Here is a 13778-nt window from a genome sequence, read left to right on the forward strand (position 1 = left end):
GCCTTCCGCTCAGGTTGTGATCCTGGGGTCCTGGGATCGAGTCCCACATCAGGCTCCCTGCAGGGAGTCTGCTTCTCCCTCTGCCTGTGTCTCTGCTTCTTTCTCTGTGTCTCTCATGAATAAATAAATAAAATCTTTTTTAAAAAAGGCTTAGGGGCTGCAGGAGTTCCAAAGCCAGGAGCTAGACTGGGCTGGGTCCTGTAGGCCATGTGAAGATTTGAACTTCTCCCTTGGGAAGTGAGGCCAGGGAGCAGGGAAGTGATAGGTCAAAGGTGAATTTCAGAATGCTCATCCAGGCTATGTATACACCTGCTCACTCCTGTACCAGCCTTCACGTGTGTACCTGTTCACAAGTACCCGCACAGCCAGACACACACAGGGATCCACCTGTGTGCCCGACCCTGCGCAGAGCTCTTCACAAACACAGCCCCCTGTCAGGCCCTACAGCTAGGTTGTGTCTAGTGTCTGCATTTTACGGAGGACGACACCAAGGCTCGAGGGTCGGAGAGGTGGAGAGTTTGCCCAGAGAGACACATGATGGCTCAGCAAAGCAGAGACTCCACGCCTGGACAACTGGCTTCCAGCCTGTGCTTGTGACCACCGGGCAGAGAGCAACCCAGAGAGAAGCAGCAGTTCTGCTTTGGAAGGACAGGCTGGAGTTCCTCCTGCTTGCCTTGTAGGCTTTGCCCCAAGGTCCAGCCCGTCAAACAGCTGGGGTGTGTTTCCTGGGGAAACTAGAGATGGAAAGTCCCAGATAGGCACCCTGGGATGACTAGGCTGTTCATGAAGCTCCCATTCCTGCCCCTTGGCCCTGTAATCGTTTATACAGCAGGGTTACTCATATTATTTCTTTTCATTCTGGAACTCTGAGCTGGCTAAGACCCGGCTAAGCTGGAGAAGATGTGGTACAGCCACTCTGTATCAGTTTCCCATTGCTGCTATAACAAATGACCACAAATGTAGTGGCTTTTTCTTTTTTTTAAAAAAAGATTTTATTTATTTGTTCATGAGAGACACACAGAGAGAGGCAGAGACATAGGTAGAGAGAAAAGCAGGTTCTCTGCGGGGAGCCCGATGTGGGACTCGATCCCAGGACCCCAGGATCATGACCTGAGCCGAAGGCAGATGGTCAACTGCCGAGCCACCCAGGTGCCCCTGTAGTGATTTAAACAACACAAATTTGTTCTCTTTCAGCCTGGAGGTCATATGTCCCAAAGTCAAGGTGTTGAAGGGCTGTGTTCCTTTTGTGGACTCTAGAAGAGAATCTGTTTCCTTGTCTTTTCTAGCTTCTTGAGGCCGCCCACCGTCCTCAGCTTGTGGCTCCTTCCTCCTTCTCCAAAGCCAGCAAGAAAGCATCTTCCAACTTCTCTCTCTCTGACTCCAACCTTCCTGTATCTCTTTTATCAGGACCCTTCCTCACTACTCCTTTTAAGACCTGCTGCTGGATCTTGTTAATGCTTAATAAAGAAGCACATTTATTACGACATCATGAATGTAATCTTTAAAAATCCCGATAGCTGTATTTCAAGTTAACTGGCTTCCTGTGTAATCAATCCTATGTATTTGTTATGCTTTTACAAACAAGGCAAGGTATGAAAGTGTCACCAAATGCTCCAGTCGTCCGTGGCACGGAAAAAGTCACAGACATTTGCACTGCCCAGGAAAGTCTTGGGATCTTGGATATGTGGCCAAGAAGCTGGGCCGGGAGACTTTGGGGGTACCTGTCTGGAGCCTGGAGGATGGGTGACTTCAAAAGCTCCAGGAGGTAGCCTCTCTGAGTCCCCTTGGATCAGGTCAGGCTCAGTCCTGGAGGCCACAGCCCAGGCCCTGAGGCAGGACAGGAGGAGGAACTCAGATGAGGGGGGCACCCAGTCCATTGATGGGGCACACAGAGACGAGAGCAAATTCCATCGGGTTAGTTGTTCCTTCTACAGCAAATCCATGCAAGCAAGCGCTGCAGAGATGCAGAGAAATATCAGTGCTAGAGCCAGACGGCCTTAGGTTCAAATCCCAGGTTTGCTACTTGTCACCTGGGGGGCCAGGGCAGCTAATCTGGCCAATACTACCTTTCAGTTTCCCTACCATGAGGTGTGGTGAGGATTAAATGAATGACTTCAAAGAACAATACTAAATACACATCTGTCCGTCCGCTGTGACCCACTGCAATGATGATGGCGATGACCATTCTGACCTCTATTGTCTATTGACCATTCTGACCTCTGCCCTGGCTGCCAGAGCTCTTTACTCCTATAAGAAGAGTGTATTCCGAAGAAAAGGTGTTCTAGGCCAGTGGGCAGAGTGGGGCCTCCTGGGCTGGATTCTGTGGATTCCCAGGTCCTGCAAAGTCCTGTTCCACCTACCCAGCTCCCAGGTGCTCCCCCCCTCCGCCCGCCCGCCTGTGTCCTTCTCCCTCCCACAGAGCCTTCCTCTCTGTCCCCCTGACACAATCCAGCCCTCTCACCTTGCCCCTGCCCCTCTCACCACTCACCCTCCCCACCCTAGCCTTGGTTTTAGAAAGCCTAGCCACTTTCTCCAGGAAGCCTTCCCTGCTGTCTGTGGCTGGGTTCGAGATTTTTCTCTGAGCTTCCTGTAGTTCTATCATCGTGGCCTGTATTTATGGGCCTGTTTATCCCATTCAATGATAAATCCATCCTTGCACAAGCTGGCACATAGTAGGTGTGCAGCAAACATTTGTTAAAGGTAGGAAGGAAGGAGGGGGTTAGTCCAGCCCTTCAGGAACCATGAGACAACAGGCTGAGGAGCTTGACGGGGGTAAGGAGTGGGGGTCAGCTCTCAGCCTGCGGCCCCCCAAGGGCAGCCAGCCCTCTGTTCCCTCTCTGTCTGCCTGCTGATCCCCAGGGACAACAGAATGGGGTGGAGTGGCGGCAGCGGGAGTGGTGGTAGGGGGTTGTAGACAGAATACCCAACACCCTGGGGAGGGGAAGGCTGAGCTCTGAGGTCTCTAGAAAAGCTGGAGCAGGTGGGGAGGGGAGGCTGAAGCTCATATCTGGCTTTGCCCACCCAGGCAGCAGCTCCTGCAGGCAGCACATTCATCCCTGCATCACTGCCACCCTCTACCCCCCTCCTGCTCCTCCCGGGGAGGCACTAGAGGCCCCTTTCACGGCCGCCCTTGGGTCTGTGTGCACGTACAGCCAGTTATGCAGACTGTGTGTATGAAAACCTAGTTCCTGAGACATTGCAATTTACTTGAGGTTCCTGCCAATTTGCTCCTGTGTCTCACTTAGGGAAGCCTCCCCACCACCGAAGGATGGTGCTTGGGCCTGGGCCGGCTCATGCTCCCAGGCACCTTGGTTGAACAGAGTCCTAGGGTGGAGTGTAGCCTAGGGGTAGGAAAGGAAAGGCTCTTTCCTGAGCCCTGGCACTGCACTGGGAGAGGTCGCCTGGATCACCAGACTCGGCACAGGGTTGAGCAAGCAGCTGCGGAGCATCATGGGATTCTGGGGCAGGGAATCCAGAGGCCGGGGCTTTCTGGGGGCTGTCAGTGGCTGATCTCAAGAGCGGAGACAGCAGCTGGAGCGCTGTGCAGAGAGGGCAGGACTCTGGCCGGAGATAGGGGAAGGGCTCCCCAGCTTGGTATCCGAATACCTGGCTCTGGGGAGCCAGGAGCCTGTGATGTCCTCGAGGAGCCTAAATTCTTGCTGCCGCCACCCTCACATTGGCTTGCCCCAAAGCCTTATTATTATCACGATTGGTATTGTCCTTTTCTCCCCCAACATCTACCCACCCAGGTCCAGGCTGGCTGCTGCAAGGGTGCCCTCCTGGAACTCTGGGGCTAGGAGTCTGCAGGTTGCGGATGACCAGAGTCTGTGCCCCTATGGGGGTCGCTGAGGCCGTGGAGCCGGGGAGGGGGTGGGGGGTGGTTTCTGGGAAAGCCCACAAGAAGAGTGGAAGCCCAGACCCTAAGGCAAATAGCCAAAGACCGGAAGGGGGTTTCTGGCAGGAGGAACATTAAATGCCAGGGCCCGGGATGGGGCAATACCTGGGAACCACAGTTATTCTGTCCGCGGCCCAGGGTTCTGGGGGTTAGCGAGGCACTGGGTGGCGGAGGCAGGGCACCCACGGGCAGGGCCTTGAACGCCGAGGACAGCGCGCCCTCCCGCTCCTTGGGCGGGGCCTGCCCCCACCGGCGCCCCCCACCTCTGTGCCCCCCCAGCCCGCCTCCTCTCCGTCTCCTTCGGGCGGGCCCGGGGAAGGCTATGGACGGCCGCGGCGCCCTTTCAAGTCCGCCTCCCGGAGGCTCCCGAGCCGGCCGGGCGCGGGGGCCGCTGCGCCGACATCAAAGCCCGGCGCCCCCAGCCAGATCCGGTTGCGGAAGGGGCGGGCGAGCCGGGAGGGAGGCAGGTTTCGGCGGATTCCGCTTTCATCCCCCGGCTCGGCGGCCGCGCACCTCCGGGGGCCCCGCACGTCCCTGCTGGGCGAGTCCGCGCAGGGCCGCGAGCCGCGCCGCGGGGCCGGGCGGGGCCGGGCGGGGCCGGGGGGCGGGGGGCGGGGGGCCTCGGGCGGGGCCGGGCCCGGCTCCGAGCCTCGGGCACCCTCCCCGCCCCGGGAAGCCCAGGCCGGGTGGGGGCGGGCGGGGGGCGGGGAGACGCCTTTGGGGAGCGGCTCCGGGAGGCGCGGGAAGTCTGGACCGCTGACACCTGGCGGGGACGGGGCCCGGCGGGGGTGCACCTGCGCCCTGGTCGCCCAGGCCGCGGGGGGGGGGGGGGGCGGCCGCAGAGTCCCCTGCAGGATCCCACGCTCCCCGCCTCTGCGCCTCTGGCCTCGGCTCCCTAGCGGGCCTCGCTCGTCCTTCCTTCTTGCGAAACGGCTCTGCCTTCTGATGTCACAACAGTAAGAATGACAGGGGCCACACATTGTCCCCGCTGTTCCCAGCGTGGTTGACTCAGGACTTCCTTTCTCAGCTGCGCAGCCTGGGGCTCAGGGAGGGGACTTGACTTGCCCCGGGGTCACACAGCCAGGAAATTGGAGCCAGAGGTAGGCTCCGTGGCCAGGATGCACTTGGTTTCTGTGGCCTCTGTCCTCCACTGTTCCTGCCTGCTGCCCCCCCTCCCACCCCGGATTGATCACAACACAGGCATGGAGTAGGGGTGAGGCCGGGCTGGGAACAATGACAGCAGACACTGATTTGGCAGCACCCCAAGAGGAAGGTGTATCTATCACCCCCATTTTACAGACGGGAAAGCCGAGACACGAGGAGGTCACACAGCCAGCTAAGGAGCAGGGCCAGGTGTTGACCTAGTTTTTGGCTCCAGGGACTTGAGGCTTGGCCACCGCTGAGGGAGGGTGAGACAAGCAGAGCCCCCAGAGCACTTACTGTCTGTCAGCCCCAGGCCAGGAATCAGCTGAGTCAGCCCATGAACCTCAGCTGGGTGTGTGGGGGGTGCTGCTCTATGCCGGCTATTCAGCAGAGGGACTCAGACACAGGGAAGTGAAGCATGGGCCACAGCGGCCAGGAAATGACAGTCAGGCTTTGCACACGGCCTGTCTGGCTCCTGCCTTGATAGTTGTGGTGGCGAGAGGGGCACTAGCACCGCCACCCTACCCCCACCCCCACCGGCCACGCCGCTCAGTTGTGGAGCCCTTGAAGGGCTTCTCTGGGCAGGGCCTTGTCTGCCAAGAGGGGGCAATTTTAATGGGCCTCCCCAGGATGCCAGGTGCACTCAGGCTGGTGGGATGGGACCGGTGCCCGGGTATCAGGCAGATGCCACCCCAACCCAGAGATTTAAAATTCCTCCCTGGAAAATCAGATAATCAAGGAAGTCAAATACCGTGAAATGAGTGTGATCCTTGCCAGAAACCCAGAGGGAGCATCAGAAAATCATCACATGGCAAGTGCAGGCGTGTGACCCACCTCCTTGTTTTACGGGCAGGGAAACTGAGGCACAAGACACAGCAGCATCTATCGAGGGCCTCCTTTGTGGCCAGCGGTGTGTTGGAACCTATTCAGTGCCTGCGCTCCCTGAGCTCGGAAATGTGCTGAGACTGGTTCCTTATGTGCTAGTAATGTTACCATTATTCAATTCTGATCCAGGAAGCCTTCCCTGAGGAGGACACATCCATGGTGAGACCTGATCTTAAGTAGGAGTCAGTGAAGCTGGTGAGAAACACAGTTCAGGCAGAGGGGAAGGCATGTGCAAAGGCCCTGGGGTGTGAAGGAGTTTGGCGCAGGAGAATAAAGAGGCTGGAAGACTGTTGCAAGAGTGAGGGGGAGAGGCACAAGCATGGAGAAGCCAGGGAGAAGGCAGAGGGCGCAGGACCTTGGGGGTTTGGAGGAGCCTGCCTAGGCCAGTCAGTGCTGGATGGAGGGAGAGGAGGCAAGCAGTGGGAGTCAAAGCTGACAACTAGGAATCCAGCCCACAGTGACCAACATCAGGAGAACCCTGGCTGGGAGCAGGAGAGAGGAGGGAGCTGTCTCTAGTCCTGTTTTAAATCCTGCTCTGTTGAGCTCCTGAAAGAAAAGGGGAGATCAAAAGGTAAAATTTGCAAGTTAGATTTACCCTCAATTCTATTAAAGCACCGAAAGCTGTTGAAAAATAGTATTAGGGTCTTAATTCCACAAATGTTGGAAATCCCAGCCTGGAAGGCCCTGTCCTCCGCATGGGAGGAAGGAGGATGGGGCAACTGCCTGGCCTGTGGGCTCAGCTAATGTGGGCCAACAGGAAGCTGCCGAGGAGAATCCATGGCTACCCAGACTGGGTTTGGGCTTCTCAGAAGGGTGCTGTATACACAGTTGGGCTGTTTGGACCATAGGATGCCCAACTGCTGATGAGTGGGGTGGGGTGGGGGCAAGTCTTATCTTTGTCCCTGGGTGGGGAAGGGGGAAGGAGGGAGAGGGAGGAAGAGGGGCAGAGAGGAAGGAGAGAGAAGGAAGGGAAGGAGAGGCCCATGCTGGGTAGCAGTCACTGCCATGATGCGTCTGCTCTTGGGACCCACACTGTCCCTTCCTTCCCTGGTGGAACAGCATCTCCGCCGAGGGGGTGGGGGGCTGTGCTGGCCCCAGGCCCTCATCTGATCCTCACAGAGGTCTGGACCCCAGTCACCCTGCTCAGCCAGACACCAAGCCTGGGCACCTAACCTGGGACTCTGCACCCCGGTCTCTCTCGGGGCCTCACCCACAGCTGTCCGGCACCGTGTGTGTGTGTGTGTGTGTGTGTGTGTGTGTGTGTGTGAGCACGCATCTGCAGATGTTAGGTTAGGAGTGCAGACTGGACCAGACTGGCTGGGCCTAAATCCTGGCTCAGCCACTTGTGATCTGTGTGACCTTGGGTGAGTGACCCAACCTCTCTCTGTGCCCCAATTATGTGGAGGTAATGAGTTAATCTGAGAAACCCCATAGCATAGCCCTTGAAATAGAGTACGTGCTCTATGTTAGCTACTAAAAGGCTGACAATAAGATTCCTTCAGGAAAAGGCTCTAAACTGAAGGGAGGGGGTCTCAGAAGGTTCTAGAAGCTCCTGAATTAACTACAAAGCTTTGTGTGCAGGTATGTTTTTTCGGAATCGAGAAGGTCCTTAGCTTTCATCACAAAGTCTCATGACCCCCTCAAAAGCTGAGCAACCTTGAGGCAGCATTGACAGCCTCCCCCGTGCCAGGAGGGTCCATTTTCACGCAACATTTGAGGGGCTGCCTGTTGCCTGTCAGCCCGGGCAGGTGGGTCTTCAGCTGTCCTGCAGAACCCCACTGGCACCCACACATGGGGGGCCATGTGTGCGCAGGGACACTGAGCCCCTAACTCCAGAGGAATTATTTTTAAGGCTGAGAAAACACTGCACATTGTACCCAAACCAGCTCCTTTCTCCAGGATGGGGAGGCTCAAAAACAGACTTCAAAGGCAAGCTTTGAATAAACAAAACACAATAAAAATAACTCTTGGAACCCAAATGCTGAATCACAGCCCCAGGCACACTAAGCCAGTGATGCCAGTCCTCCCTGACGACAGGGACAGGCCCTCGTGCTGGGGCCTAGGAGGCCAGGCATCCTCATTTGCCTTACCTCCCAGCAGGCCATCCTGCCCAGCCTCACCCTCCAGGCCTTGCTGGAACTCCCACCAGCTCTATTCTGGTCGCTCTGTCGGGTTACAAGGGTCCTTTGCCCAATTCTTACCTGCTGAAGTGAGGGGCTTCCCTGTCTGGCTGATATCAGGGAGGCTGTGAGTATATGGTACCTGGCAGTGCCGCCCTGGGGAGCAGGAACCTGCTCCTAGGAGGCAGTGTGGCTTTAAGGATTCTGATCTGGGTTGGGCTGTGTGACCCCAAGATGGTCTCGGAACCTTGTAGAAATGGGAATGACACAGCACCCCCTTCATGGCAATCCTTGCAATGAGGACAGGAGAGTAGCTGTGGGGGAGGCCTGGGTGTATGGCCAAGGCCAGCTCCCAAGCATGGGTGACCAGAACACCCACACTTACTGTGTGACACTCGGTCCCACTTTCTCCATCTATAAAATTGAATGATCTTGAAAGATCCTTCTATGAGATCTCGGATTGGGAAATGCGAGCATATTAGGTGTTAAATAGTGAGATGCCTGGGTGGCTTAGCGGTTGAGTGTCTGCCTTTGGCTCAGGGCATGATCCCGGGGTCCCGGGATCGAGTCCCACATCAGGCTCACTGCATGGAGCCTTCTTCTCCCTCTGTCCATGTCTCTGCCTCTCTCTCTCTGTCTCTCATGAATAAATAAATAATATCTTTTTTAAAGTTAAAAAAATAAAATAAACTAGCATGTACCATACAGAATGTACATACAGTTGATATTACAGAATAAATATATGGGCATGTTGGGGCGCCTGGGTGGCAGAGTCAGTTGGGTGTCAGACTCTTGGTTTGGGCTCAGGTTGTAATCTCTGGGGGGTCAGGAGATCGAGCCCCCCATCAGGCTCCATCCTCAGTGTGAAGTCTGCTTGGGATTCCTTCTCTCCCTCGCCCTCTGCCCCTCCCTACCCTCGATTGTGCCCTCTCTCTCAACCAAATAAATAAATCTTTTAAAATATAGGCATGTCTGTACTTCCTTGTATGTGCACAGAATACCTCTGGAAGGTGCCCAGGAAATGGGGTTACCAAGTGGGAGGGACCATGGCCAGGTGGGGGGGGGGGGCTGGGAGGGGCTTGGGGCTTGTGTCTGCCAATGCCGTGCCACACATGGACATTATCTAGTACAGACATGCAGGTGGATTTTTTTTAAGTCCTTTTGGAGGTTTGATGGTCCCGACTCCTGCCTGATGCTGACCCAACTCCCAGGAGCTGCTCTGGGGGATCCAGGGACCCATGACAGGGATTTGGGGTGACAGCAAAGCCCATTCTTTGATGTCATCTCCTGGGATCTGCTCCCCTGTCCTCAGTCTGGTCTCTTGTCTCTTGGCCCAACCAGCTGGAACTCCTCACAAGCCTTCAAACAAGCCAGACAGGGCCTTGCCTTCAGGCCAGTCCACCTGCAAGTGTCTCCAACCCCCTTCTCCCAGGCAGTCTGTGGGCCCCCCATACACCATTTGTGCCGATTAGTATCTGTGTCCAGGACCAGCCACACAATTTGCCAGGGCCCAGAGCAAAATGAAAACACAAGGCCCCTTGTTTAAAATTGATTGAGAATTGGGCACCTGGGTGTCTCAGTCCGTTGAGCATCTGTCTTCTGCTCAGGTCCCCAGATGGAGTCCTGCATTGCGCTCCCCACTTAGGGGGAGTGTCTGCTTCTCCCCCTGACCCTCCCCCCTCTTGTATTCTCTCTCTCTCTCTCTCTCTCTAAAATAAATAAAGTCTTTTAAAAAATTGAGAATTTCAAGAGGACACTAGAAGACCGATAAGCCTGGCGTATTCTCCTGCAGGGGCCATACCTCTGTGAAGCCAGCCCCATCTGTATCTCCCTCACCAAGACATGGGCTCCCTATTCAGAGAACTCAGGACAGAGTCTGGTACACAGTAGATGCTCAATTAATGTGTCCTGTGAAGGAAGGAAGGAAGGAAGGAGCAGTAGAGCAGTAGAGCAGAGGAATGGCAAAGTTTGCCAGCCACGGCCAGCCTGTGTACATTGGCTACAGCCCTGCCCTCTTGGCTGGAGGAAACCTGAGCCAGCTTCCAGGAGGAGGAAAGCTCAGCCTCAGAGGAGGCATCTGCCCCTGTGCTCCCGGCACACCTGACTGTGCTTGTCCCCATCACAGCACTTACCACTGGTTTCTTCTCTGGGGCTTAGCTGTGTGACCCTGGGAAAGTGACTTACCCTCTGTGCCCTGGTTTCTTTATAGGGCATATTGGGCTAGGGGTGGTGCCTCCTTCATCACAGAGTTGTGCCCTCCTTCGTGGAGAAGTCAGTTCTAAAACTGGCAGTCTTTAGACCCCATCTGCACATGGCACCGGTTCAGTCATGTCCATTGTTACTCCTCGGTGATTCCTGGCTGCACTCTAAGCTCCTGTGGACTCCTGCTCGCCCTGGTTAATATTACAGAAAGCCTGTGGCTGGTGGAAGTCACCTGTGAGCCGACCTGGGGAGGCATCCTCCCCTGGGGGACACAGACTGGGTCCTCAGGGTGCCTATGAAGTACCTGAGCCAGCAGGTTCCTGTAGAAGATTCTTTGGGGGGTTTGCTGGCTCTGCAGCCAGGAGAGCTGGAAGTCTGCCCAGAGCCCAGTGGGGGGCTCCCTGGGCACTTGGGGGTGTCACCGCAGTCCCCAGAGCTGCCAGGTGCAGACAATAAACCAAGGAAACCCTGGTGAGTGAGTCATTAGTGGTCCCCTGTGCCTCGTGATGGGAGATGGCAGGCAAGCTGCTCCTGGTTGCTGCTCTTGGGGTCCAAGTGCCACCGTTCAGGAGGGTTCCAGAGCCCAACCTGGTGGGTCAAATCCCTGCTTCTGGGGTGGACTCTGCCTGGCACCCAAAACTGGTTCCCATGGGTCCCAGTGGCACAATGACCACCAGCGGCTGACCACCAGTCGCCCCTGCTTCCTGAGGCTGTTTATAGGGGACGCTGAGGCTTACACGGGGCTGCCTGGAGGTGGCAGCGTGCACTGTCTCCGTGGAGGCCTCTGAAGGCCTTCACCAGGGTCCCCTGGAAGATGCAGACCATCTGTCACTTAGGACATATTTAGAAGAGAATGACAAAGGGACCCAAAGAGGCAGAAATGTTGGGGAGGGGGATTTAGATAATGGCAGACAAAGGCAGAGGGACTGGGAGGAGCAGTGGGCAGCCCCTCTGGGCTGGGGGACGCTGGCCTTTCCCTCTGTCCAGGCAACAGCCCTCCTGAGCCCCTGGCCCCAGCCCCCTGCCCGTGTTGGGAACTGTGGCACCAGCCTGGCTGCAGAGACTGTGGCAGTCACCGCACCCCCCATCCTGGCTTCTGTCCTCTGTCCAGGTCTCATCACGCCCCCACCTCATGGCCCTGGAGAGTCCCAGTGTCCACCCCCTGCCCTGCGCAATGGCTCAGGTCCCCCACTCTGTGCCCCCAAATCCCCAGGCTTCCCACCCTCGCACTTGCCACTCCATCCTGGAATCACCCATTTGAGTCCACATCCTACACCAGACCCCAGACTGTGACCTCCTGAGAGCAGAGTCAGTCATGCGGGTGCCTGCTGTGTGCCCAGGGCCCAGCATGTGTGTGGCACACGGTAGGTGCTCAACAAACTGCACAATGAAAGTGGGAGTCCATGGGGCAGCTCGTGTCCCCAGAGCTCCACCTGCAGTTCCCATCTTCAGTGGCTCCCCATGGCTACAGAGCCCCTCTCTGGGTGCCCCCAGCACTGCCTTTCCTGCTCCATTCCCTTGGGAAATCTTGAGGCTCCCTGCCTCTGTTGGGGGGGGGGGCTGGGGGGGTTGGGGGGGGCTTGGGCTCTTGCATTGCACTTAGGCTTATCTTGTCTTCACATCCTCCCCAAATTCCATCTGCTCTGAACAAATCTCTCTCTTCCCCTGACCTTGCTCGGTTCACCCTGGTGCTCCTTGTGCTAGAGTATAGATACCCAGGAAGGGACGGTCCTCCAGATCACCCCATTTTGGGGTTTGAGGAGAGGGAGCCCACATGGCAAGGCTTTCAGCGGTTGACACGGGGAGTTGCATGTTGGGGTCAGTCTCCTGGCCAACACTTAGTCTGTGTGACCTTGGCCCCCAGCTTAGCCTCTCTGGGCCTTGGTTCCCCTCCCCCACCCCCACCAGGAATGGTTGTACTGAGTAGCTCGAGAGAAGAGCTGGAGGCGGGGCGCTGGGGTAGGACAGCTGAGGGCCTCGCCTCAGCTCCAGCTCCCACGCCTGTGCCAGCCGGAGCAGGACCCCCTAACCTCTCTGGGCCTTGGAGTCCTTATCAGCAAATGGTGCTCAGGAGATGCTCTCACAGGGCGGAGGGCTCCAACCAGGGAGGGAGGGAGCATTCAGGGGAAAGGAGCAGGGATTTTCCTGCCTCTCCATCACTGCCTTCTGCCCTGGGTAGAGTCATTCCTCCCAGTCTGCCACCCACCAGCTAGACCCAGGCCCCACCCGGCCTGGCCCAGGTCTGCACAGGGCCCAGGACAGGGTCACTGGTGCGGGGATGGCATGGGACCTGGGGGGGTGATTATTCCAGGGGAGATGGCAGACCGGAACTGGGAGGACTGGGATGAATGGGGGCAGGGATACAATTGCCATGCTGCACCCTCCTACGGGTGGGTCCGGGGTGACAGGAGAACAGAAGCCACCACGGGTGGGTCCGGGGTGACAGGAGAACAGAAGCCACCACGGCCGCTTTCTGGGTCCTTCCAGACATGAGGCTGCCTGGATCCCAGGTGGCCAGCCCTGAGTGGAAGTGTCCCAGTGAAGGGGACCCTACTGTGCACCCCAGGACCCTGGGTGCCCCCATCCCCATGCAGCCCCCCCCCCCCCCCCCCCGCGTGCTCCCTTCCCGTTCGATGTCGCCCAGAGGCAGGTGGGACCCAAGCAAGGAACGCAGCCGCGCATGTGGGGCCTGTGGGGCCGGCCGCAGGGAGGGGCCGCCTGAGTGTGCTGTGGCCCGTGTGTGCGTGTGGGTGTGCGGGGTCTCTGCGGCCTGGGCCTGCGGGGGGCTGTGGCCGGGGTCCCCGTCTGGGCGCGCTGTGAGGGGCGGGATGGGAGGCTCGAGGCCCCTGGACACGGAATCCCCGTCGTGGGGGGGGGGGAGGGGAGGAGGAGGGGGAGGGAGAGGGGGAGGGGGAGGGGGAGGGGGAGGGGGAGGGGGAGGGAGAGGGGAGCAGAGCCGGCCGGTCCGAGGGGAAAGCAGAAGCCCGAGCGCTCTGCGGGGACCGGGTCGGGAAGGGCACCGGGGCCGCAGGGAGGCGGGGCGGGGCGGGGCGGGGCGGGCCCGGGGTGCGGGGCGCGACAGGGCGCCCCTCCCCGCCCCGGACGCCGCGGGCTCAGGTCCCGGCGCCCCCGCCCCCGGGAGCTCTACGCGGGCCTCGACTTCCAGCCTGGTCGCCCGCAGCGCCGCTGCAAGCCTAGCAATTTTTGGCTCAATAGCAACAAAAAGCAGCGAGAGAAGGGGGGGCCCGGGCCAGCGGCGAACCCGGGGCAGGTGGAAGGCGGCGCGGCGCGGGCGGGAGACGCGGGCGCGGCGCGAGGGGAAAAGTTTCCGACCCGGAGCCGGAGGCTGCGAAGTTTCGGCCGCGCCGGGCGGCGCCAAAGCCAGGCCAACACTGCCCCCGCGTGGGCGCGGCGCGGCCCTGCAGCGGGCAGCCGGGGGAGGGCCCGCCGCGGCCCTTGGGGAGAAACTGAGGCTCGGAGACGGGGGGCGGGGGGAGGTGGGCGGCGCAAGGTCACGGAGGAGGGTGCGCGGC

General features: G+C 58.4%; 1 long non-coding RNA gene across 1 annotated transcript; it reads right to left on the reverse strand.

Annotated features, from left to right (window-relative positions):
• Positions 1-1268: 1268 nt before the first annotated feature.
• On the reverse strand, positions 1269-4439 carry LOC144285660 (uncharacterized). The gene is made up of 2 exons (XR_013353918.1): positions 3746-4439; positions 1269-1954 (listed from the first exon to the last, which is right to left on the reverse strand). It is a non-coding gene; the product is annotated as an uncharacterized LOC144285660 (long non-coding RNA).
• Positions 4440-13778: the final 9339 nt, after the last annotated feature.

Source organism: Canis aureus, chromosome 16 (assembly GCF_053574225.1).
Source record: "Canis aureus isolate CA01 chromosome 16, VMU_Caureus_v.1.0, whole genome shotgun sequence".
NCBI lineage: Eukaryota > Metazoa > Chordata > Mammalia > Carnivora > Canidae > Canis > Canis aureus.